Here is a 24,686-nt window from a genome sequence, read left to right as displayed (position 1 = left end):
CCCCCGCAGGAGGCCTGCTGGTCCCACGCAGGTCCCACGGGCGTGCTCTTGGTTTGGGGGCAGGGCCACGGTGCAGGGCTGCAGGCATTTTGAAGTGGTTGCCCTAGAGCTGCTAAATAGGGAATCACTGGTTATGAGGATGCAATTGTCATTGCCACGGCCCTTTTCCCCTGTACTCACGGGGTAGTTAAATGACCTTTTATTTATTTTTTTCTTTCGATAAACTGCAGTTAATCCTTGCTTAAGAGCACCTGGCACAGAAAAATATGGGCTCATAATTAGGAATTGAATGTTGTGTGTGTTTTTAATGGAAGAAGACTTTGTATTATAAAAGAAATCCAACATTGTGTTGCTTTAAATAACAAGCTATCATACTGCATTTAAATTGACCCGGACAGTACAGTTTATTGAAAGCTGAGTATGTGCCAGGCAGTGTATAGGTGCTGGGGTCCTATCACTGAGCAGGTTACAGATTCCTACCTGTGTGGATCTTCCAGTCTTCTCTGGGAAGAAGCCATAAATATTATGCAAATACCAGTGTACATAGAAGAAGAAGTAAGACAAGTGATGGGAATGAAAAAGGAGACGAAGGTAAGGGACATAGGTGTCTGGGTAAGGAGTGTATTCAATGTGCCCAAAAGGATTAGATTTACATGAAGTTACAATGGGTATTGTGAAGTCTGAGTATGATCCAAGAGTTTTCAGAATGTATTTATTACTAGGCATAGTCGCTTGCCCTGTAAGTTCTGGACAGAGAGAGTGAGAGCTGGTAACAGCCATTGTTTCAAATCTGATATAAAAATCTTTTTCTTCTGTCTGTGACACTGCCTGGTTTCTCTGAAGATATGATAGATCTAGGATAATCATTAATTTTTATAATCTATTGTGATTTATGCAGCTTCTGATTTAATTGGAAAAATTTGGAATACATTTACTAATATGGTGGCTATTGCTTGGTATGGCACATCTACAGATTAATTGCTCTTTGTAAATTAATGCTTGTTTCTTTATTATTTCTCAAATAGATTTCCTAGGGGCATTTTTCACGGAACAAACAACTCGCTTTTAATGGTGGGCGGGAAAAATCTATTAAATTCATATTTGGCCAAATGTAGGTAAGCAGCTGTGGGATTAGGGTTGCAAATTTAATTTGAAATCAATTCCTTTACTTTTCTTTCACCTGCATTGCTAAAGGGACCCATTTTCAACGACCTCTGAGAAATCTGGCAGTCAGTTTTCAACTAGTGTTAGAATTTATTCATCAAATGTATGTTTCAAGCATTTTATTCATTTCATGAAAGTTATTTTTGCATTGGAAAATTTTGTCATTCAACTTTTTGGCAGTCATCAACCTACATAAATCAAAGTGAAGTCCTATTATAGCAAAAGCATTTCAAAGGACTCCATCTCACACAACTGTTAATTTTTCTTAGTGTTATTTATGGCAATAGGAAGTTTTCATTTTGACCACAGAGAATTTTCTGTAAGAAATCAGACAGCCCAACAAATGCCTTCAAAAGTTGCTTCCTAATTATTAGCATACACGTTTTTTTGACTATATGTGTGGAAAGGAAGACAAGAGCTAAAGGGGAACTGTGCTTACTTGGTTCCGAAAGTCGCTAGCTCTGCTCAGCCCTGCGTATCTCCAGTAAAACTCTCTCCTACAAAATAATTCCTGCTTTGGACACAGATGTGCCCTTACATCCGCGCTAAGGGAGATGAAAAGGGAAACTGAGGAACTGCTTGGGGGTGGACACTGCTGGGCACAGGGATGATTAGACTGTGGCTGAGCAGGGTTGAGCTCTCTGCACATCCCGGGTGCATCCTTGTCCTGTGTCATCCACATTTTCTCCTTTGAGCCGGGTGGCTGATACTGTCCCCATTTTACAGGTGAGCAAACTGAGGCATGGGGGTCTTAAGTCTGTTTAAGAGTTTTCACTGTTTGGCGAGGTTTCAGACTGCATTTTCTCGTTGCTGCCTGAGGGGAGATGTGAGTATAGGAGTTTTGCACTGTTCACCATAGAAAAATGCTGGGAAGGAGCCTTTTTATCCTTCACCCATTTCTTTCCCATGGCACCTGGCACTGCCGCACATTATAATACACCTTTACTTGTTTGGAATGCTTTTTAATGGTGGCAGAAATTTTGTTGGGTTGCTGGCTGATCCCCAGCCCCCAGAACAACACCTGGTTTGCAGTAGGTGTTAAATACTTACAGAAGGATCATATGACTTCAGGCCGCTCTGGCCTGCGCTCTGCATTGCTGGGGAAGCTAAGCATGGAAGCTGCCGCCCTGCCTGTCGGGGCTGAGCACTTCTGATCCCCCCACTTCCCAGAAACAGGCCTGTGACAGGATTTCTAGCCCCGGACTGCTTTTGACCACCGTGAAATTCAGCTGGGATGTCCTTGTTTATGGAAATTGTTCTCACAGCCCCCGAAATGCTGAGGAAAGCCAGGATAAAAACCCCTCGCTTTGTCCGTGAAACTAACCGGGAGACTCAGATCATTCGGTCCTAATATCTGTGAAAGGCAGGCATCTTGAGAATCAGAAAACTGAACCTGCGTGTTGATTTCCATAAACATGGCTGAGGGAGAGAGCAAGGCAAAGGACTCGATCGTGCCCCCTGCTGCACAGACCCTTTAAAAGGAAAACAAGATGTCGAAACTCGGTCTCTGCTTATTTCTCTCCCTTGGAAATCATATATATATTTATTTCAGAGAGGAGGGAGAGGGAGAAACATCAATGATGAGAGAGAATCAGTGATGGGCTGCCCCCCCGCTGGGGACTGGGTGGGCCCACAACCCGGGCATGCGCCCCCAGCCAGAATCGAACCCGGGACCCTTCAGTCCGAAGTCTGATGCTCTAGCCACCAAGCCAAACCAGCCAGGACTCTTCCTTGGCAATCTGGAACCTAACATTACGTTTGTTTTGAGGATAGAAGAGAAAACATTAAAGGCATTTATATCCTAATACCTGGTGTGCTCCTCCTGCCCTTCTCAGTTGGAGGGCAGAGTTCAGGAGCCTGATCTCTCCTTTGTCCTCTGGGCCGCTGAGAGGGTCCCCAAGCTCTGCCTTGGGCTTGATCGACGAGGCAAACCATTGCTGTCCTAGCTGCATCGGCACTTTCTCTTTTCTTTGACGTTGGATGCGTCTTGCACTTGCCATCAACATGTCAAAATTGGGGAGTTTAACGTTAAACCGTATTTCCACTTGTCTTAAAATATCAGAAGATTTGACCCTCCTGGTCCTACGTGTTGTTATGACAACACAGTGGGCTAAAGCGGAGGAGTGGCTGCTCCTGGGCTAGGCCTGGATTCTCCGTCTGTCAGTCTTCCCCACTCTCCAGGGTGCCCCCACTTGCTTGCCTCGGTTGATTGCTTGGTTTTCACAGAATTTAGGCAGTAACTTCTTCAAGGTGGGCCTAGGAAAACGAAACTCCTGGTTGGCCATCACCTCATGCCTTTGCTCTCGTTCTCTCAAAGTGCTGTGGGTCTGTACCTTCTATAGAAATGCCCGTGTTTTACCAGGATGGACAAATGGGTCAGAGCCCTTGGAAAGCTCAAAGAGTTGACTGGGGGACTGGCTCTTCAGAGATGGGAATATTTGACTCAGTGACTATGAGATCAGAGACGCGAGACTGTAGCCTTCTCCTCCTTCCTGAGCGTTTTCCCATCAGGAGGAGGCTCGGGGGAACTCCCAGAGGGCCTTCACCCCACTGTGCTAACCGCGAGAGCCAGCACTGGCCATCATGTCTGTGCAGCGAGCTAAGCACACTGACAGGCCTCCTGTGCCCTCCCACTCCTTTTGATTTTCAACACTCGTCTCCTTTTGCCACTCATTTTAGTTGTCTTTTATGTGACCCAGTGGACAGAGATCTTAATGTCAGTGCCATTCAATCTGCACCTACAAAAGAATCTGAAAATGCTAAACCCTGGCAGGAAGGACATTCCAATTAGTACTGATAAAAGCACAGTAAGGTGACACAAAAGTGGCTTCAGCAAGTGGGAAAGAGGCAGGTACAGCTGCTCTGGCTCATGTGGTATTCCTTGTCAGGTGTAGTTGCAACTTTCTGGTAGTTTCCCTGGTTATCCAATGAACATAGGGGTGCACATATCTTTTCCGTTTAGTTTGCTGGTTGAAAGGGACCCGCATGTCCCTTTGTAAAGGTATTTGTGTGGTTTTGTGCATGCATTCTGCACAAGAGAGATTGGATTTACAATATTTTATTAGTTCATGCAATATTGTATCAGCTTTATGTGTATAATATAGTGGTTTGACAATTTTGTACCTTACAATGTGGTCACCCCATTAATACTAATAATCATCTGTTAGTGTGCAAACTTATCACAATATTATCGACTGGATTCCCCATCACCTTTTTCACCCACCCCTCCAGCCACCCCGTCCCCTCTGGCAATCATCCCTTTGATCTCTGTTTCTGTGAGTCCATTTTTATCTTGTTTTGTTTGTTCAGATTCCACATATAAGTGAAACGATATACTATTTGTCTTTCTCTGTCTTATTTCATATACTAGAGGCACAGTGCACGAAATTCGTGCATGGGTTGGGGGAGTCCCCTCAGCCCTGCCTGCACCCTCTTCAATCCGGGACCCCTCGGGGGATGTCCAACTGCCGGTTTAGGCCCAATAATTGGGCCTAAACCAACAGTCAGACATCCCTCTCACAATCCGGGACCACTGGCTCCCAACTGCTCACCTACCTGCCTGCCTGATCACCCCTAATTTCCCCACCAGCCAACCTGGTCACCCCTCACTGCACCCCTCTTCTGTCCTGGTTGCTCCTCACTGCCCCACCCTTGCTGGCCTGGTCACCCCTCACTAACCCCCCTGCTGGCCTGGTAGCCCCATGCAGTCTGTTTGGTCATTCATTCGGTTGCAATGGTCACTTAGGCTTTTATATATGTAGATAACCTCTAGATCTGTCATGTCTCAGATACCATCAATAGTTCACAAGGCCTTTTCTCCACATTCTTGCCAACATGTTATTTGTTGAATTTTTAATGAATCCATTCTGACTGGTGTGAGGTGGTACTCATTGTGGTTTTGATTTACATTTCCCTGATTAGTGATGTTAAAACATCTTTACATCTCTCTGTTGGCCCTCTGTCTTCTTTGGAGAAATGTCTTTTCATGTCCTCTGCCCATTTTTGACCAGTTTTTTAACTATTTTTGTTATTGAGTTATGTGAGTTCCTTATATATTTTGAATATCAACCCCTTATCAGATATATCATTCACAAAAATATTCTCCCATTTAGTAGGTTGTCTTTTTATTTTGTTGAAGGTTTTTTTTACTGTGCAGAAGCTTTTTCGTTTTATAAAGCTTTTTAGTTTTATTGTTGCTTGTTTCCTTTGTTCAAGGGGATGTATCCAGAAAGATATTAGTCGGACTTATGTCAAATAGTTTACTACCTATGTTTTCTTCTAGGAGGTTTATGGTTTCAGGCCTTACATTTAATTCTTTAATCCATTTTGAGTTTATTTTTATATATGCTGTAAGAGAGTGATAGTTTCATTCTTTGCATGTATCTGTCCAGTTTTCCCAAAACAACTGTTTTAAGAGATTGTCATTTCGTCATTGTAAGTTCTTGCCTCCTTTGTCATTAATTAGTTGACTGTATAAGCAAGGGTTTAATTCTGGGCTCTATTCTGTCCATTGAGCTATGTGTCTGTTCTTGTGCCAGTACCATGCTGTTTTGATTACTATAGCTTTGTAGTACCTCCGACTTTGTTCTTATTTCTCAAAATTGCTTTAGCTATTGGAGTCTTTGTGGTTCCATATAAGTTTTAGGATTATTTGTTCTAGTTCTGAGAAGAATGTCATTGGTATTTTGATAGGAATTGTATTAAATCTGTAGATTGCTATGGGTAGTTTGGTCATTTTAATAATGTTAATCCTTCTAATTCACAAGTACAGTTTACCCTTCCATTTATTTGTGTCCTCTTCCATTTTGTTCTTCAATGTGTTAGAGTTTTCAGAATATAGGTCTTTTACCTTGTTGGATAAATTTATTCCTAGGTATTTTATTCTGTTTGATGCAGCTGTAAATGGGATTGTTTTATTTCTCTTTCCGACTGTTCATTATTAGTGTATAGGAATGTGATGGATTTCTGTACATTAATTTTATATCCTGTTACTTTACTCAATTCTTTTATTAATTCTATTAACTTATGATGGTTTCTTTAGGGTTTTCTATATGTAATATCATGTCTTCTGCAAATAGTGACAGTTTTACTTCTTCCTCTCCCATTTGGATGTCTTTCATTTCTTATCTGGTTGCTGCAGTTAGGACTTCCAATACTGTACTGCATAATAGTGGTATGAGTGGGCATCCTTTTCTTGTTCCTGATCTTAGAGGAAAGCTTTCAGCTTTTCACCATTTAGTATGTTGTTAGCTGTGGGCTTGACATATATAGCCTTTGTTAAGTTGATGTAAGTTCCTTCTCTACCCACTTCATTGAGAGATTTTATTACAAATGAAATGTGAATTTTGTCAAGTGCTTTTCCTGCCTCTGTCAAGATCCTATGGTTTTTGTCCTTGGTTTTGTTGGTGTTGAACCACCCTTGCATCACTGGCAAAACTTACACTTGATCACAACATATAATCCTGATAATGTATTGTTGAATTCGGTTTGCTAGTATTATGTTGAGAATTTCGGCATCTATGTCCAGCAGAGATATTGGCCTGCAATTCTTTTCTCAGAGTGTCTTCGTCTGATTTTATTATCTGCGTAATGCTGGCCTCATAGAGTGAGTGTGGAAGCATTCCTTCCGCTTCAATTTTTTGGAATAGTTGGAGAGGGATAGGTGCTAATTCTTCTTTAGATGTTCGGTAGAACTCACCTGTGAAGTCTTTGTTGGGAAATTTTTTGATTACTGATTCAATTTCATTGCTAGTTGTTGGCCTGTTCAGATGCTGTTTTTTCCCTGGTTTAGTCTTGGAAGGTTGTATGTTTCTCGAAATTCCATATTGTCCAATTTGTTGGCATATAATTGTTCATAATACTCTTTAATGATCATTTGTATTTCTATGGTGTCCATTGTAATCACTTCTCTTTCATTTCTGACTTAATTTATTTGGTGTGGTTTTTTTTTCCTTGATGAATCTTGCTAGAGGCTTGTCAATTTTATTTATCCTTTTAAGCAACCAGCTTTTAGTTTCATTGATCTTTTCTATTTTCTATTTCATTTACTAGTATTTCCACTCTGATTTTTACTATTTCCATCCTTCTACTTATTTGGGATTTTGTTTCTTCCTCTTTTTCTAGTTTAAGTGTAAGTTTAAATTGTTTATTTGTGATTTTTTCTTTTTGAGGTAGGCCTAGATAGCTATAAACTTTCCTCCTATAACCTCTTTGCTGCATCCCATAAATTTTGTAAGGTTGTGTTTTCATTTTCATTTGTCTCAAGGTAGTTGGTAGTTCCCCCCCCCATTTCATCCATTGGTTGTTTAGATGCATGTAGTTTAATCTTTATGTATTTGTATCTTTCCAGTTTTCTTCCTGTAGTTGATTTCTAGTTTCATGCCATTGTCATCTCACTCAATTCTGAATAATAACCTTGCTAAATGTAGTATTCTAGGTTGTAGATTCCTTTCGTTCAGCACCTTCAATATTTCCTGCCACTCCCTTCTGACCTGTAAAGTTGCTTCTGAGAAATCAACTGATAGCCTTATGGGATTTCCCTTGTATGTGATTTGTTTCATTTTTGATGCCTTCTAAATTTGTCTCTTTATGTTTAACTTTTGCCATTTTAATGATAATATGTCTTGGTGTGGGTATCTTTGGGTTCATCCTGTTTGGAACTCTGTGCTTCCTGGACTGAAAGTCTGTTTCTATCTTTTCGTTTCCTCTATTCTACTCTCAAGTTTGTTTAGCATCCTTACCACCATTTATTTGAATTCTTTATCAGTCAAGTTACTTATCTCTGTTTCATTAGGGTTTTTGTCCGGAGTTTTTTCTTACTCTTCATTTGGGCCATAGTCTTCTATATCGATAATTTGTTTGATTTTGTGTTTGTTCTTATGAGTTAGATGGAATAGGTATCCCTCCCGTCTTGAAAAAGTGGTCTCTGTGGAGACTGTGTATAGAGTAGTTTTAGTGGGACAGTTGTAGGCAGGGTGAGTGCATGATGCGTTGCCTGAGCTGAAGGAGTGGGTTCCAGGTTGGGGCATCTGGTGCATGCATGCTTTCTTGCCCTTCTAGTACAGGTGTGGTTGCCTGGTGCACTCTTGGCGGGACCCTGTTGCTTTAATCGTCTGTTGTCAGAGTAGGATCTGAGCAAGGCTGCTTTGTGTGCTTGTATCTCAACACCCCATGAGGTCCATCCCCTTTCCGGGTGGGGCAGCCTTGTGTACCAACACAGCCATCCTTTCCTAATTCTCACCCACTCTGGGTCATTAGCAGCATCGTGTGCACCATCATGCCCCAGGCACTCTTCACGTGTAGCCCTGCCTGGGTGCCCTGTTTCTTTAATTGTTAGCCCTTAGGCACACAGAGCGGCTCCATTCAAACCCTGCTCTGAGTCCAGTGCCCTACTAGCTCCGCCCTTTCTCCGAGTGGGGCCCCCTGGCCTGCAGGCACAGCAGCAACCCACTCAATCTACCCAGGATTGTCCTGCATGTGGGTTCCACAAAGTTTGCTAGCTTTGCACGTTCTTCAGATGAGGCAGCCCTGCATGCCGCAGTGCCCCACTACCCCTGCACTTGCTCTGGATGGGGCAGCCCTGTGTGTACCATGGCGTATGCGAGCCCCACGTGAGCACAAGGTAGTGCTCCACTGTCGATACTTTCACTGGACAGCGTAGCCCTGCAGGCAGATACAGCAGCGTTTGTCTAGCTCTGCACCCTCTCTAGGCGTGGGAGCCACGTGTGTGCACGCAGTCCTGGGGGTGTGCGAGGCAGCACCCTGCTGTACTGGCTGGCTCAGCCTTCGGATGGAGGGGCCCCTTGTGTGATGCTCTAGTTACTGCTGGATCTAGCTCGTGGAGGAAGGGTGGAGGCTGGGGATGCTCTCCAGTGCCCTGGAGGTAGCCTGGAGAATAGGAATGGAGCTTCCACCCGCCCACTGCCCACACGCAGAGGAATGGAAACCAGTTGTGCTCACCTGGCCTGGGTGGTTCCCTCAGCTCCCGGACAGCTCCCCAACCTTCTGTACGTGGTCTCGCTCTCTTGCTTATTGTATAGAAACTGGCTCACAGCTTTCTCTCAGGAGGAACTGCTCTAAATATAGGTGTGCATTCCATGTGTTCTTGGGAGGGGCGAGTTCAGCACCCACCTGAGCTGCCACGTTGGACCTGCCTGGGTTTTGATTGCTGTCTTCTCCGAGCTGCATTTCTTTGAGATGCCACAGAGTCTGCACTGTATCCACTGCCGTCAGAGGAATCAGTGGGCCTGTGTTAGGGAAAATCAAGCCAACTTCCCATGAGCCTCGCAGCGATACATTGATTGGGAGTCATAAGATCAGATCTGGGATTTACACGGATATCATAGACTTGCAAAACTTTTACCTACTGGAAATGTGTTTTGTTACTATGTGTGAAAAAAACTTTTAAACGCTATTCTCTTTTTTACCCAGCCAACACCTGCTTATCCTTTAAAATTCTTTTTTTTTTAAATATTATTAGGGAGGGAAGGAGAGAGAAACATCGATTTGTTGTTTCATTTATATATGCATTAATTGGTTGCTTCTTGTATGCGCCCTGACTGGAAATCAAACCCACAACCTTGGTGTATGGACAACATTCTAACCAACTGAGCTACTCGGCCAGGGCCTCCTTTAAAATTCTTTATTCCAGAGGCTTTTAGTGCTTCTATCCCCTCCCAGAACATCGTCTTTAATCCTCTGAGACACTATCTAGGACCAGTGTTTTGTTTCTGCCAGATTCCTGGCAATGTCTTCTTAAAAGGGTATCTGCTTCTTTCATTTTTTTACCCTTTGTGCCTAGCACATAGCAGGAGCTCAGTGTATAATGACTGAATAAGTGGGTAATCAGATGACTGGATAGATGAATAAATTCATTTTCTAGTAATCACTGAGTTAGCATCATTTCTGAATTTTATATATGATTGGACTAAAATATATCTTACCATATATCTTCACTCATTTTACTTTCATTTTATGGGTTTGCGCATCCTAATTTTAGCTTCTAATATACAGTATTATTTTACTCTAACCTAAACATGAAGCATTTCTCTTTCTATAATTGCTAACTGGAGTGTTCCATGGAAAACATGCAGTGTTGAAAAGAGGGACTTGGCCCCAAAGGAAGTGAGTATGAAATGGAAGCGTTTACTAAAATTTGTCAGGTTTGGCTACCCCAGTGCTGAGGAGCCTGTCCTTACCTCCAGGCCACTGTTCCTGCTGGAAGACGCATAGAGAACTGCTTCTTCCCAGATCAGGGGGCTCCTGTAGGAGGGGACAAAAGCACCTCAGACTCCGAATTCCTGGGCTTAGTCTCCATTGTGGACATCTTTTTACTGCATTTTTTAAAAAAAAGTCAAATCCCAATGCTTTTAAGAAAGTGTATCTTTATTGTTGAAAGTATTACAGGTGTCCGCTTTGTTGTTTTTCCCCATTGACCCTCTCCTCCCCGCATGCAGCCCTCCATTGTCTGTGTCCATGGGGCTATGCATAAATGTATGTAAGTTCCCTGGTTAATCCCCACCCCCACCTTCCCTCTGAAATCATCAGTCTGTTCATGGGTCTACGTCTCTGGATCTATTTTGTTCATCAGTTTATTTTGTTCCCATTTGCAACAGCACGGCTGGACCTGGAGAGTATTATGCTAAGTGAAATAAGTCAGTCAGAGAAAGATGAGTGTCACATGATCTCACTCAGACGTGGCATCTAATGAACACATTCCAATTTTGAAGGGGGCATGAAGCCTCAGGAGCCAGACATTTACAGTAGCTGTCCAAATTCTGAAGATACCTACTCCCTCTACTCTTGCTATTTTACATTTTATTCTTATTACCCCTGCCATAGAGGTTTAAGAACTTGCCCCAAGATTGCCGAGTTTGAGCCTCCTGCCTTTGACTTCACTCCAACCCCATCATTTTGTAGGCACCTTGGCGATTCCCATCTCTACCAATAACAATAAAGATACTATTTGAAAACATGATTTAAAATGTCTCCGAAAGCAAAGACCTTTTCCGTAAGGCAGACATTTATTGAACTGAAACCTTAGAGAAAGCCTGTCGCTCTCGTTGACAGCCTCATGCATCAGAGCTTTGTTTTCTGTTGCTCGACAAGCCTAAACCCAAGCCTTAAATGTGTTCCGCGCAGGAGCCTGGCTCGGGGGGTTACACAGAAAAATAGTGTCAGAAACCCGCTGCACCTCTAAAAAGACTCTGGAAGGTTAAAGCATGGTAGAAGTTTTGAGCTTTTCACACATAGAGGACACAAAGAGGGTCTTAGGTAGCTGTGAATATTCCTTTAAACTTGTGCTGTCAATGCGAAATTTTAACTCAACAGAATTAACATTACTATGTAAAATGTAGAATCTAAAATACAGTAATATGATGTAGACTTATTTCTGTTTAGTTAACATGTTGTAGTGTGTACGATGAAACAGCTGCTGAAGGAATGTGTTTGGAAGGAATGCAAGATGTCTTTGATTCCTTCATTCACACAACATGTGGCTCTTCCTCTTGCTGATCAGTATCTTAATTATCCCAGACAGATGAGAACAGTGGAGGTTGTGACGTACAGAGAAGCTGTTTCTATTTTGTCTTTAGTAACTCATCCAAAACAAACACGTAAACAAAAAATAACCAAAAACGTACTAAATCTTGAAAATTGGGACAAACTAATTTTTTTTCTTGTGTAAAAAGGAAGATTTATCCAGTCTCCATGAACTCTAGTCTGCTTTGACTCTGATGAGTTCCTTATTCATTTTGAAAACCAATCCTCTGAACCAAATTCTTGATATCTCATCTGTAATATGTCACTTTGATAGATTATGTTTTCAAGACCATGTTGAGAAAGAACTTTAAAAATCCATCTAGTCCAAAGGTTTTTGTTTGTTTGTTATTTTTAACTTGGTGGTGATTATCAGGGAAAACATGAAAGCTTGTAAATTCCAAACTAAAGGGTTTGTGTGTTTATGCAGAAGGTCTATATCTTTTACCTGATTATCTAAAGGGCTGGTGACTCCTAAAAAGTTAAGAACAATTCAGCAATACATCCCTTCCTCTTCCATCATTTTGAGTGCTCTAGCAGCTTGCCTGGACTCCATTTTAACAGCCATTGGATTTCTAATCTCGAGTATGGCCTATCTCACAATTGGCCAGAGCAAATTCCTACCAGTAACAGATGAGTAGTGGCCTGGTGTAGTCCTTCCACATAGCTCTGTCAGGAAACTGTCTTGGAAAACATGGGAAAATAAAAGCGTACCTGAAATATCCAATACTCATTGGATATCATTGTAATGGTGTTAAGACTATTAGAACAGAGGTAGGAAATATGGGGAAAGAATAAGTTTTTCTGCCAGGTCTTTAGAGTTTAAAAGGGGAGCTAAGGCCCAAACAAATACATAATCCAATTAAAGTGACGTAGCCACTTGAATGGCAATTAAAATAACTGCGCTGATTGGAAATTTAGTAATGATGTGACTAAAATTTTAGGACTCAGGTTATATGACCACCTGCCTTAATTTGAAGTCCCTCATATAGACTAGAAATAGGACTCGTGTGTTCCATCCGTTTTCCTAACAGAATACAGTAAGTGTCCTGGTCAAAATCAACAGTGATATTTATTACCTGGAAAAGTAGTAATTTTTTTGTGTTTTTTTTTTTTAATCCAGACAATGTTTTAAATTAAATATAGAAATATTTAAGAGACGTGAAAGTAATACAGAATACTTTTGTGTTAGAAAGAATCCGTGTTTGTTTGGTATTTGAAGTTTTGGTAATGCTGAAGAGAATTTGGTCTGGTAGAGTAGCGTGATCAGTCTCTTAATTTCAATTTAAAAAGCATAATTGAGTAATTGACTTAGACTTGTGGTTTTAGGTTGAGATATTACTAAATTGATCTACAATGTTGGAATATTTAAAAGAACTTGATTCACTATATTTATAAATTTAATTTATTTGATTTAAGAGATTTATTTAATTACACAGGAAGGTTTTAAGTCAGACAATTGAAGTACTTAAAGGAAATCAAATACATTAAATTTATAAATGAATTTTAAAATGTTTGAAGAGCTTTAATTAACTGTTTATAAATGGAGCTAAATAGTCCTCTAAGTTTCATTAAAAGCAATTGCTAAAGTTTACTAGCTTATAAATAGAATTAAATTTGTAAGCTGAAATGAGAAGCTTAAGGAAGAAACGAGACTTTTACATTTGTAACTTGAATAAGTCAAATATTAATATTTAAAATGAAAATACCATCAGACTGACCTTTTCTGAGTACAAAGGTCACCCTTAAGGCCTCTAAAACCTCATGTTTAATGCACACTTTCTGTATTAAACACAGGACTGTTCCTCACTTCCTCAGAGGCGTATTCATCCCCTTTTCTTCCTAGAGTCACACAGTACTCTGGACAGTTCTCCTTTTTCCATTTTTGATAGACACGTTTTTTTGCTCGGAAAGGAAAAATCAGTGCAATTGTGATATTTGGGGAACAATAGGAAGTAGTGGGATTGTGACCATTTGAATGTGTACTATTCGGCTGATCATCGCTAGGTGATTATCCCAGTGTATAATAACATCTGTTGTTTTTTTGTTGTGTGTTTTTTTTGTGTGTGTGGTTTTTTTTCTAGGAGAAGTCGGAACTTTAATGTGAAATCTTTCATAAGAAAAGTATGGGTACCAATTTTTTTAAAATCTGGGAGTGGGTACCTTCTACACCTGAGACTGAATTAGCCTGCAGGTCACTTGCTTTAGAACTTTGGTGAAAGAGAAAGTGCTACGAGCATCGATGCCATATGGATATGAACTACCCTCTTGCCAGCCTCTGCCCAAGAGAAGCTGAACTCGTCAACGTTCTGAGTGGCCCTGGAATCGACACCTCTCACAGCACTGGCCAACAGTGCCGTTTTCACTAAAGGTTTTGAAGAATCGAGGGACAGGGAGTTTATTGTATGTACGTGTACTCATTAAAAACAAGACACACTGTATTAAATATCCCCCATTGCATTACTTCTTTGCTTCCATCTTCCCTACACAACTGCTCTGCTTGGGGTGTAGAGCAGAAGGGTGGTGGTCGTGGTTTTTCTCCCCCTTGACCTTCACACAAGCCCCAGGCAGCTGGGTTTATCTCCTCCCTGCCTCTCAGGGAACGTCCACTCCCCTGCATGAAGCAGAGCAGTCCAGCTTGCCCTGCACCTGAGCCTCCGGGCACTCAGTGCTGGAGCTGCTCAGAGGAGATAAGTAACTTCTTTCTAGTTGTGGCTAAAAGCACCAGCCAATGTCCACATCTACTGTTGGACATGCACTGCCCATGTTTCCCAGTGTGCTGCTGTCCACCTCAGGGGCTGCACGTGCCTGCTTTTTTATTGTTCTTGTAGCAGCAGCTGCAACTACTGCCCTAACTCACACTCCCTCGGCCTTGCCGTGTCTGTCACTGGGCACGGGCCTGACTTCTGTCAGCACCTGTTTGGGCTGCCGGAGTCCTCCCCAGCCACGCTGCAGGCACAGCGGCCGGGAGCTCTGGGCGCCCAGGCCACTTCCTCCGCCCAGCAGCCCCTGAAAGCAGCGCTGCCAGGCCCAGGTGGGGAGAGTGGGAAGCTTGTGCTCTATGCTGCTTCCTGGAATTCCTCAGTGGGATTAAGCTCCAGCTACCCCGCCTGGTAACCTGTTGACAACGAACCCTTTATTAGCTTTCTTCGCGTTTCCTTCTCACAGGTTTACTGATGTTTCCCTGAACCACCTCCGACTTAACATTCTAATGTCCACCTCTAGATTAATTTCTAGGGCAGTGGTCGGCAAACTCATTAGTCAACAGAGCCAAATATCAACAGTACAACGATTGAAATTTCTTCTGAGAGCCACATTTTTTTAAACTTCAACTTCTTCTAACGCCACTTCTTCAAAATAGACTCGCCCAGGCCGTGGTATTTTGTGGAAGAGCCACACTCAAGGGGCCAAAGAGCCGCATGTGGCTCGCAAGCCGCGGTTTGCCGACCACTGTTCTAGGGGAACCTGTCAAATCTCCTCCAACCAGATGCCATGTCAATGAAATTAATTTGGCATGGAATTTAGTGAGCCCTTAGTGATCTTAAAGGGACGCTGCAGAAGCTAGCACCCAGGCATCGCACTTCTTACTCACTACAAAGAAAAACCCCCTCCAACAGTAGCCTGGCCTTAATAATCGTTCCAGGCTATGGGAAAAGGGCATTCTTCTCTCCGGAGATTTGGTGTCAACAATTTGAATTTCAATTAGTCAAGCTGACCCTGGGGGTGTAGGAAGGCGCAGTGGGTCAGCGCAATGCGGTCTGCTGTGTGCAGTGAGGAAAGCGGGCTCAGGTGACCGAGGGAGCAGGCAGATGGCCAGGCTGCCTGGGGGAGCGAAGGATGGACTTCCGTGGGGAAGCAGATGCAGAACAGAATTTTGAAGGGGCAGTTGCCTACAGGTGTGGAGGAGGACGGGGAGGTCTGAGAAGGCAGGAGGCATTTAATGCAGAAAGAACAGAACATGCAAAGGAATGAAGGTATGAAAAAGCAAGGTGCATTTAAGAAGCATGGCATGAAGGTCCCTCAAAAGGGAGTGAATGAAGATGAGTTTTAAAAGACGGGAGGAGCCAAGTCACAGCCATGTATGTCATGCAAAGAATTTGGGATTTACATTTTAGGCAAGATGAAGTACTTGACAAATTTTAAAAAGGGCAATAATGCAATGAATGATTAAAACCACAATGAGATAGTGCCTCACACCTGTCAGAATGGCTGTCATCAATAAATCAACGGACAGGTGTTGGTGAGGATGTGGAGAAAAGGGACCCCTGGTGCACTGTTGGTGGGATTGTAAATCGAAGCAGCCACTACAGAAAACAGCATGAATGTTTCTCAAAAAATTAAAATTACAACTACTGTAAGACCCAATAGTTCTACTTCTTAGCTGACGAAATAAAAAAACAGTCATTTGGAAAGATATTTGCACCCCTATGTTCAATGCAACATTATTAAGAGTAGCCAAGATAAGGAAGCAACCCAAGTTTCCATCGACAGGTGAATGGATAAAGAAGAGGTGGTACATATATACAATGGAATATTACTCAGCCATCCAAAAGATTGAAATCTTACCCTTTGTGACAACATGGATGGACCTAGTAGGTATTATGCTATGTGAAATAAATCAGACAGAGAAAGACAAAAACCATGTGATTTCACTTACATGTGGAATCTGAAAACCCAAGTAAATGAACAAATAAAACAGACTAACTCATAGATCCAGAGAAAAACATTGATGGGAGGTGGGTTTGGGGGATGGGTAAAAAAGGTGATTAAGTACCAACTGCCAGTTATAAAAGTGGTCCTAAGATTGTAAAGTATAGCATAGGCATTATAGTTAATAACTATGTATGTTGTCATATGGGTACACATTTACTGGGGTGATCACTTCATAAGGTATATAAATGCCTAATTATATTGCACATCTAAAACATAATATTGCATGTCAACTAATTGAAAAAAATTTTAAAAATGCAATGAATGATTACATTTTATATAAATGATTTAATTCTTAGTGTAGAATTAGATGTAATGGGATCATAGCACCTGGCCAGGAGACAAAGTGGCCCAAACCTGACTATATTTAAAAGTGGATAAATTCTTAAGGATTTAAGAGATCTGAAAATGAAACTTCTTATAAAAAGTTTTCTGAACATATGAAGGACAATATTATGACCAAATATAGCCTTGGAACACTTGTTGCATTTATATTTCTAATGTCAAAATGACAACAAGGGTCAAAATGAACAAAGCGATATTCATATTGTTTTTTACCAGTTAAAATTCCCTTGCTGCTCCAATTCGCAATTGAAAACATTTTTTTTCCATAGAATCTTCAATTGCTTAAGTTATTTAATAAAATGAGACTTAGATTTGGTACCATGAGAATGAGGCAATAGGGAGAAACTACATTCTAAATTGTTGAGGGCAAATAATAAAAGAATAAAGGCAGATTTTTAAATGGTGAATTTTTAAATGAGAAGTGATGAGAATACTTGGTAGTGTTAAGTATAATAAACTCAAATGAGACAGAGCTGTAGCATCAAATATACAATTCCTATCATATGTACCCTTTAGAAGTTTATCAGTAAATACACAAGAGATTTTGATTGCATTTTGTTAGTGAATTCTGTTATACATCATTAAGTTGATTCATCAAAATAATTATTTGGTGGTTAGAATACCATTGTTAAAAAAGTTCCTAGAATGATCATAATGATAGGGACAATGATATAAATGATGGCTGATTACATTTAGAATCAAAAGTATTAAGTGCCAATAAATAAAACTTGGAACTTTATAGTACATTTAACTTTGGCACCTTGATTTCAGCAACAGAAAAAAAAATTTGACAAGTGTTATCTCGAACGCTACTGTTTTGTTTATATTTACTTCCAAATTTGTTTTGAGGTTTAATTACAAATTATAAGAATAAAGAGTTTATGCCTAGTGTTATGTCGTGTGATAAAAATAATTTTAAACAAACAAGGTGTTTTGTTTGGTTTATTTCCTTAAAGGGGGGATAGATACTACTGAAATTTAAACACTGGCCTGCGTTAGAAACAAAGAGGTTTTAAATTATGACCTTTAGCAAAGGGTTGGGAATTATTTGGGAAGTTGGATAGATAAATTCATTGATTTATTTCCAGTGAAAGCATCTGTCATTGGCTGCCCAGCGTGTATTAGCCACTGACTTCAGTATGAGGGATGGGGAGAAGCCATGGCCCTGTCCTGGAGGAACGGGGACACACCAGGCTGGGGGCGATCACAATGCAGGACTCGGCCAGTATCACTCCAGGATCTTGGCCCCAGCCTGCTTTAGGAATCCCAGGTGATTAGAACCTCAAGAGAATATTTCCAGCTCTCCCTATAAATCAGTGAAAAATGTTTGCCTGCCAGTCACCATTTCCTTTATAATATTAAGTATACAAGAGGCGATAGCCTCCAACAGCCTTCAGGCAAGCTGAAATATTTACCAAGCCCTAACACTTGCTCCAATCTTGAATATTCCTACGAGGTACACAGATAGCCAAGTGCAGAAAAATCACGCTTCTTTCCCACCAAGCAAAGTCGCTGCTCAAATAAATGGATCTCTGTCTCAAAAACTTTATGCTAGTAGTTAACTAAGTCATGTTTATGTTAAGTAATATTTACAAGTATATTTATTAATTAAAGTATTTGGATGAGAATTATTTCCCCTATCTCTCTAAATGTGTGCTTCCATACGCAATTTTAATTATAACAAAGGACGAAAGAAGAGAGGTAGGGAGAAAAGAGATGGGGAAAGGGAAGAAAGGGAGGGGGAAATGAAGCCTACCAGGAAGTTGTTCTTGAATCTGGACAGACTTCGTAAAACCACAACACTACAAAATCTCCACCCTTGTCTTTGGATCGGCTAAGGAACGATGAGCAGTGATTTGCTTCAAACTATCACCAAGACATTTTCTTGGGGCTCATAGTCAAATCTTATCCCAGTTCTGCCATTTAACTATTGCTGGCTCTTAACAAGTCTGTTTTCAGTTTTCTGATGAGGAAAATGGGCATGAAAAGTATCTAATAGGAAGGATGAGAGGGTTAAGAGCGTTAATGCAGGTAGAACGCTTAGGACACCACCTGGCACGCTTGTGGGGAGTGTTGATTTTGTGATTATGATGATGATCATTATGTAATTTATGGAGTGTCCATTGTGAACAGAACACCATCCTGTGGCTGAGCTGAGCTACTAGAAAATTGGCAGTCAACCCTTCTACCCTCCAGGGACAAGACACTCTGCTTTGGAACCAACAGTGTGAAGAAGCGTTTTATAGGATAGCTCTAGTTGAACTAATTACCACCTACACACATCTGTGCCATTTGGTCCCTTGCCAGGATCTTTTATGTTATTGTGTGGAGGTGGGCATATTCTCTCAGAGGTTTGATTTAAAGTAGTTGCTCACCGGCTTATCTGAAGAGTTACTGCACCAGAACATCCTGGGAACATAGGAAAATATAAATTCCTAGGCACCGCCCCCTCCCAATGAATATAGATCTTGAATCTTTGAAGACTGCACACAAATGCCATTCCTGTGCATATTACTTATTCTCAGACACAGAAAGCTCAGCTTAATGGAAATCATTATAATTTACATGTTCAAGAATATACTATACATTAACATTATTTAATTGGAAAGGAAATGACCCCATAATTGTGTGACGCAGGGCACTGTCCCACCCAGGTGTCAAGAGGCAGCAGCGTTTGGCGAAAGCTCTGCAGCCAGGCAGATTGGGTTGAAATCTGTCTCCCCCACCTAACGGCTGTGTGAACTTGGGCAGGTTACTTAACCTCCTGGTGCCTCAGACTCCTCATATATAAGAGCGTAATCATAGGTCTTATCTCATTGGTTGTGAAAATTAAGTACAACAGATGTAAAACATTTGAAATACTATCTGACACATAGTATATACTCAGACACATAGTACGTACTCATTAAATGTACGTACTTATCATAATATCAGAAGTTATTGTTAATCTAAGTCCACATCATATAGTTAGTGGGTGCTTAAACATTAGGGATTTCCCCCTATTCTATTTATATTCTCAGTAATTCATTAAGTTAGAAGTCTGTCTTTTACAGCTATTTCTGAAAGTAAGCTTTGAAAAAATGAGTTAACATGGAAAATAATGCTTCAGTAGCTCAGGGATTAATCTTTCCAATGACAAAAACATTCTTTTTAATATGGTATGGTTTAATGCAACACAGAGAATTGCTTAGCAAATACTGATCAGTTATTATGGTAATTTCAAAAAGTCCAAAGAAGATCACAGAAAATGTATCTATAGGGGTGAAGGCAGAGGCAAACATCAGAGAAAATCGAAAGAAATTAACAAATCACCCTTTAGAGAGAATGGTTTCTCCATGTAGATTTGTATTAAATCAAGGGAGAGCAAATAATCTGTTTGCTAAAAGTATACACAAAGTCCTACTCATCTCTGCCTAATAGATCCCAGAGAATTCACAGATACTCTGTTAAATAATATACAAGGATCATAAATTAGTCTCTGCCTAAACTGAAGTGAATGAGAAATTTGCGGTTACTTCTGTGAGATTATACCGTGTGAAATGCTCCCTCACACACATCCTCTAACTTTAGGCCCATAAATTATTAATGTGTGTTATTGTTGTTAGGGGCAATGCCTGGAGATTGAGCCAGATCCTGAAATCTCAAATAAAAGTAAATGGTTAGAAATGAAAAAGTTGGAAGGAGATAATTATGTTGGTTTGATGAGAGTTGACATGTTTCTACTACATCAGCATTGATTTTTAAAGATCTGAATGACGTACAGACTGATGAATAATTCAGATCCATTTATTAATCCACTGACCCCACACATGGCTTCATAAAAATGAAAATAACGTTGTCCTCCTGCTTTATTTTCCATAGGATGGAATATGTGTACGTAGCTGCATAGAATTTTTTGGTGTAGTTTGCTCCAGCACATTGGACATACATATATTTGCATGTCATACATTTAGAAGAAATGTTGAGATAAACAATTTCTGTAACTTGTACAAAGGAGACCATTTTGCCCCCTACTGGAAGCTGACTTAGGTCTGTGAAAAAGACAATGCTGAAATCATGTAACAACTGGTTACCTGGCAACTAGAAACTAGACAGTGGAGCAGTACCATTCTATGTCCTCAGTCTACGATTGACACAAGGAATTGCCACCAGGGCATCCGCAGGGCTGCCTCCTAAGAGACTATGCATTTTCTTCCATGGCCTCCCATCTCTAAGAATATAAAGCCATCACACTAAATTATTTTGCTTAGGAAATAGAGTCATTGGTCTCGATGCTATTAGCCAAAATAGAGATTCTAAGAAAAGGAATATATTTATTGTAGGTAAGAATAAATGAGCTCATTCTTTGAATAGGTTGCGTGTGAGACATCTTTAGGACACCAATAAGAAGACTATTAGGAATTTGGAAAATTTGCCCTTAGCTGGGGGACATGAATTGTCCATATTGTCCTAATCATTCATTTGCAAGTCACTTATTTACAGTAATAGTAGGTGATCTGTTACTTTATCAGTAGGTACTGTCTGTCTTCTAAGCCTAAACTCTCCATAGCCAATTTCAGTAAGTATTTTTCCAGTCAATTATATAACACAGTAATAAACTGAAGTTTGGGCTATCACCCTATGACAATAGATACTAGATACCAAAGGTATTTGTAATACAAAGTTTCCTGTAAGGCTTTCAAAAATAGGTGTGTCAAAAATATGAAACTCTTGGTTTAAAAGACTTCTTACCTCCATGACCTATAATAATAAAAGCATAATATGCTAATTAGACCAGACAGCCGAACAACCTCCCAGACGAAGCTGGGGCTGCGAGGGCTGCGCCCCTTGCACGAATCTCATGCATCGGGTGTCTAGTAGTTTTATAAACGCTTCAAGAGTGAAAATTATGAAAGAATTATTCAGGATGCTCTTTTTTGGAGAGGATGGACTCTGGTCTCCACTGACCTCCAGTGGGTTGGGGGTATTGATTTACAACTTGGGTAGAGAGTTTAATATATCTCCTACTGTTTTTCAGGCCAATGAACTATTAATTCATAGGCTGACCTAATACTCTAGTCATAGCAGACTAGAAGAGTGTAAGTAACTACACTTCCAGAATTTGTTGAAGCAAAGGATCCATTGGTTTCCTCAGGGATAGACATGGCCTATATACATAGCAGAGAGAAAGCTGGTGATGAGTTTGTTATACTATCTACAGGGTACTTAAATGATAAAAACAGATGTCAACAGAGGGATGTTAAAGGTATCCCCAGATTCCAAGAGAATGAAGAAGGAGTAAGCAAGAAGCTAAAATGATTTTATCACTCTCAAAAGGGCAATGCAGACAAGAATTCTCACAAGATAAAGAATGTGCCTGTGGGCTACACCTAATCCAAAAAGTGTCAAAGCAAAATCACCACAACTGTAGCTGTCAAATAACTACATTTCAGCTCTCTTTACCTCATTACCCTCCCAGTTTTCACCCCAAAGAAATCTTGTTTCATAAGATAGTTAAGTAGGGGTAGGATAATGAGCATCTCTCCCCAGTAGTGGGTGTCCCATTTCCAACAGGCCCAAGAGAGGAGAGAAGAGAGAAAGCCTCAATCTTATATCACATTTTGGGTTTATATTACAACATTGGAGAGAACATTGTGTTAGGGAATTGGGAATTTTTTCTGCAACTTAAAGTTAATATACACCTTTGTATTTCCTAAAGGTGAATAGAGAAGCCTGCCCAAATGTTCATCTTAGGGTCAGCAGCAAAATTTGCCCCAGTGAGCAGATGTAGAGGAACTATGGAAGACCAAATAAATTGCTTTATGATTGTATCCCATGAGCAGTGCTTGTGCAATGTTCCTGTTACCATGACAACCTCCTAACATGATCAGAAGTCAGAAGACTCTAGCGTGATCCAGTCCACTGCCCACCCCATGCCATGTCTTCTGCTCTAGCTTTTGTGTATGTGTGTGTTTGAATAGTTAATTTAGTTTTTTTATTTTAAATCATTTTTTAATTTTTCAATTACAATTGACATACATTATTATATTAGTTTCAGATGTACACCCTAGTGATTAGACATTATATAACTTACTAAGTGATCATCATGATAAATCTTATACCAATCTTAAAATATAGTTATTAAGTTATTGACTATATTCTCTATGCTGTACTTTATAGCCCCATGACTATTCTGTAATTACCAATTAATTTCCTCACCTTTTTCACTGATCCTCCCAACCCTTCTCCCATGTGGCAAGCATCAAAATGTTGTATCTATGAGTCTGTTTCTGTTCTGCTTGTTCTTTTGTTTTCTTTTTTATATTTCATTGTTGATAGATATGTGTTTATTGCCCTTTCATTATTAATATTTCTGTCTTTTCTCTTCTTAAAGAAGACCCTTTAACATTTCATGTAATACTGGTTTGGTGGTGATGAACTCCTTTAGCTTTTTCTTGTCTGGGAAGCTCTTTATCTGACCTTCAGTTCTAAAAGATAGCTTTGCTGGGTAGAGTAATCTTGGTTGTAGGTCCTTGCTTTTCATCACTTTGAGTATTTTTTGCCAATCCCTTCTGCCCTGCAAAGTTTCTGTTGAAAAATCAGCTGACAGTCTTATGGCAACTCTGTTGTAGGTAACTGCTTTTTTCTTGCCGCTTTTAACCCTTTGCACTCGCTTGCTTTTTTCTCGAGCTGCTACGGATGCTAACCGTGTCGAGTCACACTCGACATCCAAGTGCAAAAGGTTAAGATTCTCTGTCTTTTACCTTTTGCATTTTAATTATGAAGTGTCTTGGTGTGAGCTTTTTTGGGTACATCTTGTTTGGGACTCTCCACACTTCCTGGACTTGTATGTTTATTTCCTTCACCAGGTTAAGGAAGTTTTCCAACACTATTTTTTCAAAGCATTTTTAATATTTTGGTCTTGCTCCTCTTGCTGGCACTTCCATGATGAAAATGTTGGTGTGCTTGAAGTTGTCCCAGAGGGCCCTTACACTATCCTCATTTTTTAAAATTCTGTTTCCTTTTTGCTGTTCTCATTGGGTGGTTTTTGCATCCTTATATTTCAAATCACTGATGTGATTCTTGGCTTCATCTTCTCTACTATTGATTCCAAGTAAATTATTCTTTATTTCAGTTAGTGTATCCTTCATTTCTGACTGTTTTTTAATGGTTTCCATGTCCTTTTTTTATGCTGTTGAATTTCTCACTAAATTCTTTGAGCATCCTTATAACTATTGTTTTGAACTCTGCATCCATTCATTTGCTTGTCTCCATTTCATTTCATTCTTTTTCTGGAGGTTTCTCCTGTTCTTTCACTTGGGACCTATTTCTTTGTTTCCTCATTTTGGCTGCTTCCCTGTGTTTGTTTTTATATATTAGGTAGAGCTGCTATATCTCTCAGGCTTGACAGAGTGTCCTAATGTAAGTAGGTGTACTGTAGGCTTCAGTGGCACAGCCTCCCCATTCTCTTGAGCCTCACTCTGTGTGGGCTGTGTATACCTCCTGTTGTAGTAGAGCCTTGATTGCTATAGGCACATCACTAAGAGGGATTTATCCCAGGCCGATAGACTGCAAGGACAGGATGGAACCACTGTAGAGGATCAGCTGTGCAGGGGCTCACCACCCAGAGCAGGACTTACTTTAGCAGAGCTCTGGTGCCTCCTGTGTCTGCCCCTTGAGTGTGTAACTTATGGAGGTGGTTGGGTGGTGCTTTGATGTGATCTGAAGCTTCCCACTGGGTATGCTGGCTCTTGGGCCTCCTGGGAAGTTCAGGCTAAGGTGAGCAGCCACACATGTTCTGCCCAGGCCTTCCTGGCATGTGCTACAAAGCCATCTCCAGATGTCTGCTACTTGTGCAGGGTTTAGAGGTGCCCAGGGGAGGCCAATCTAGGAACCAAGGCTGGCTGCTGCTAGTTCCTTGGCCTGGGGCCACGTAGCCAGAGGTGCAGGGC

Source organism: Cnephaeus nilssonii, assembly GCF_951640355.1.
Source record: "Cnephaeus nilssonii genome assembly, chromosome: 14".
Taxonomy (NCBI): Eukaryota; Metazoa; Chordata; class Mammalia; order Chiroptera; family Vespertilionidae; genus Cnephaeus; species Cnephaeus nilssonii.
The sequence above is the reverse complement of the archived record's forward strand: the minus strand, read 5'-3'. Positions refer to the sequence as shown.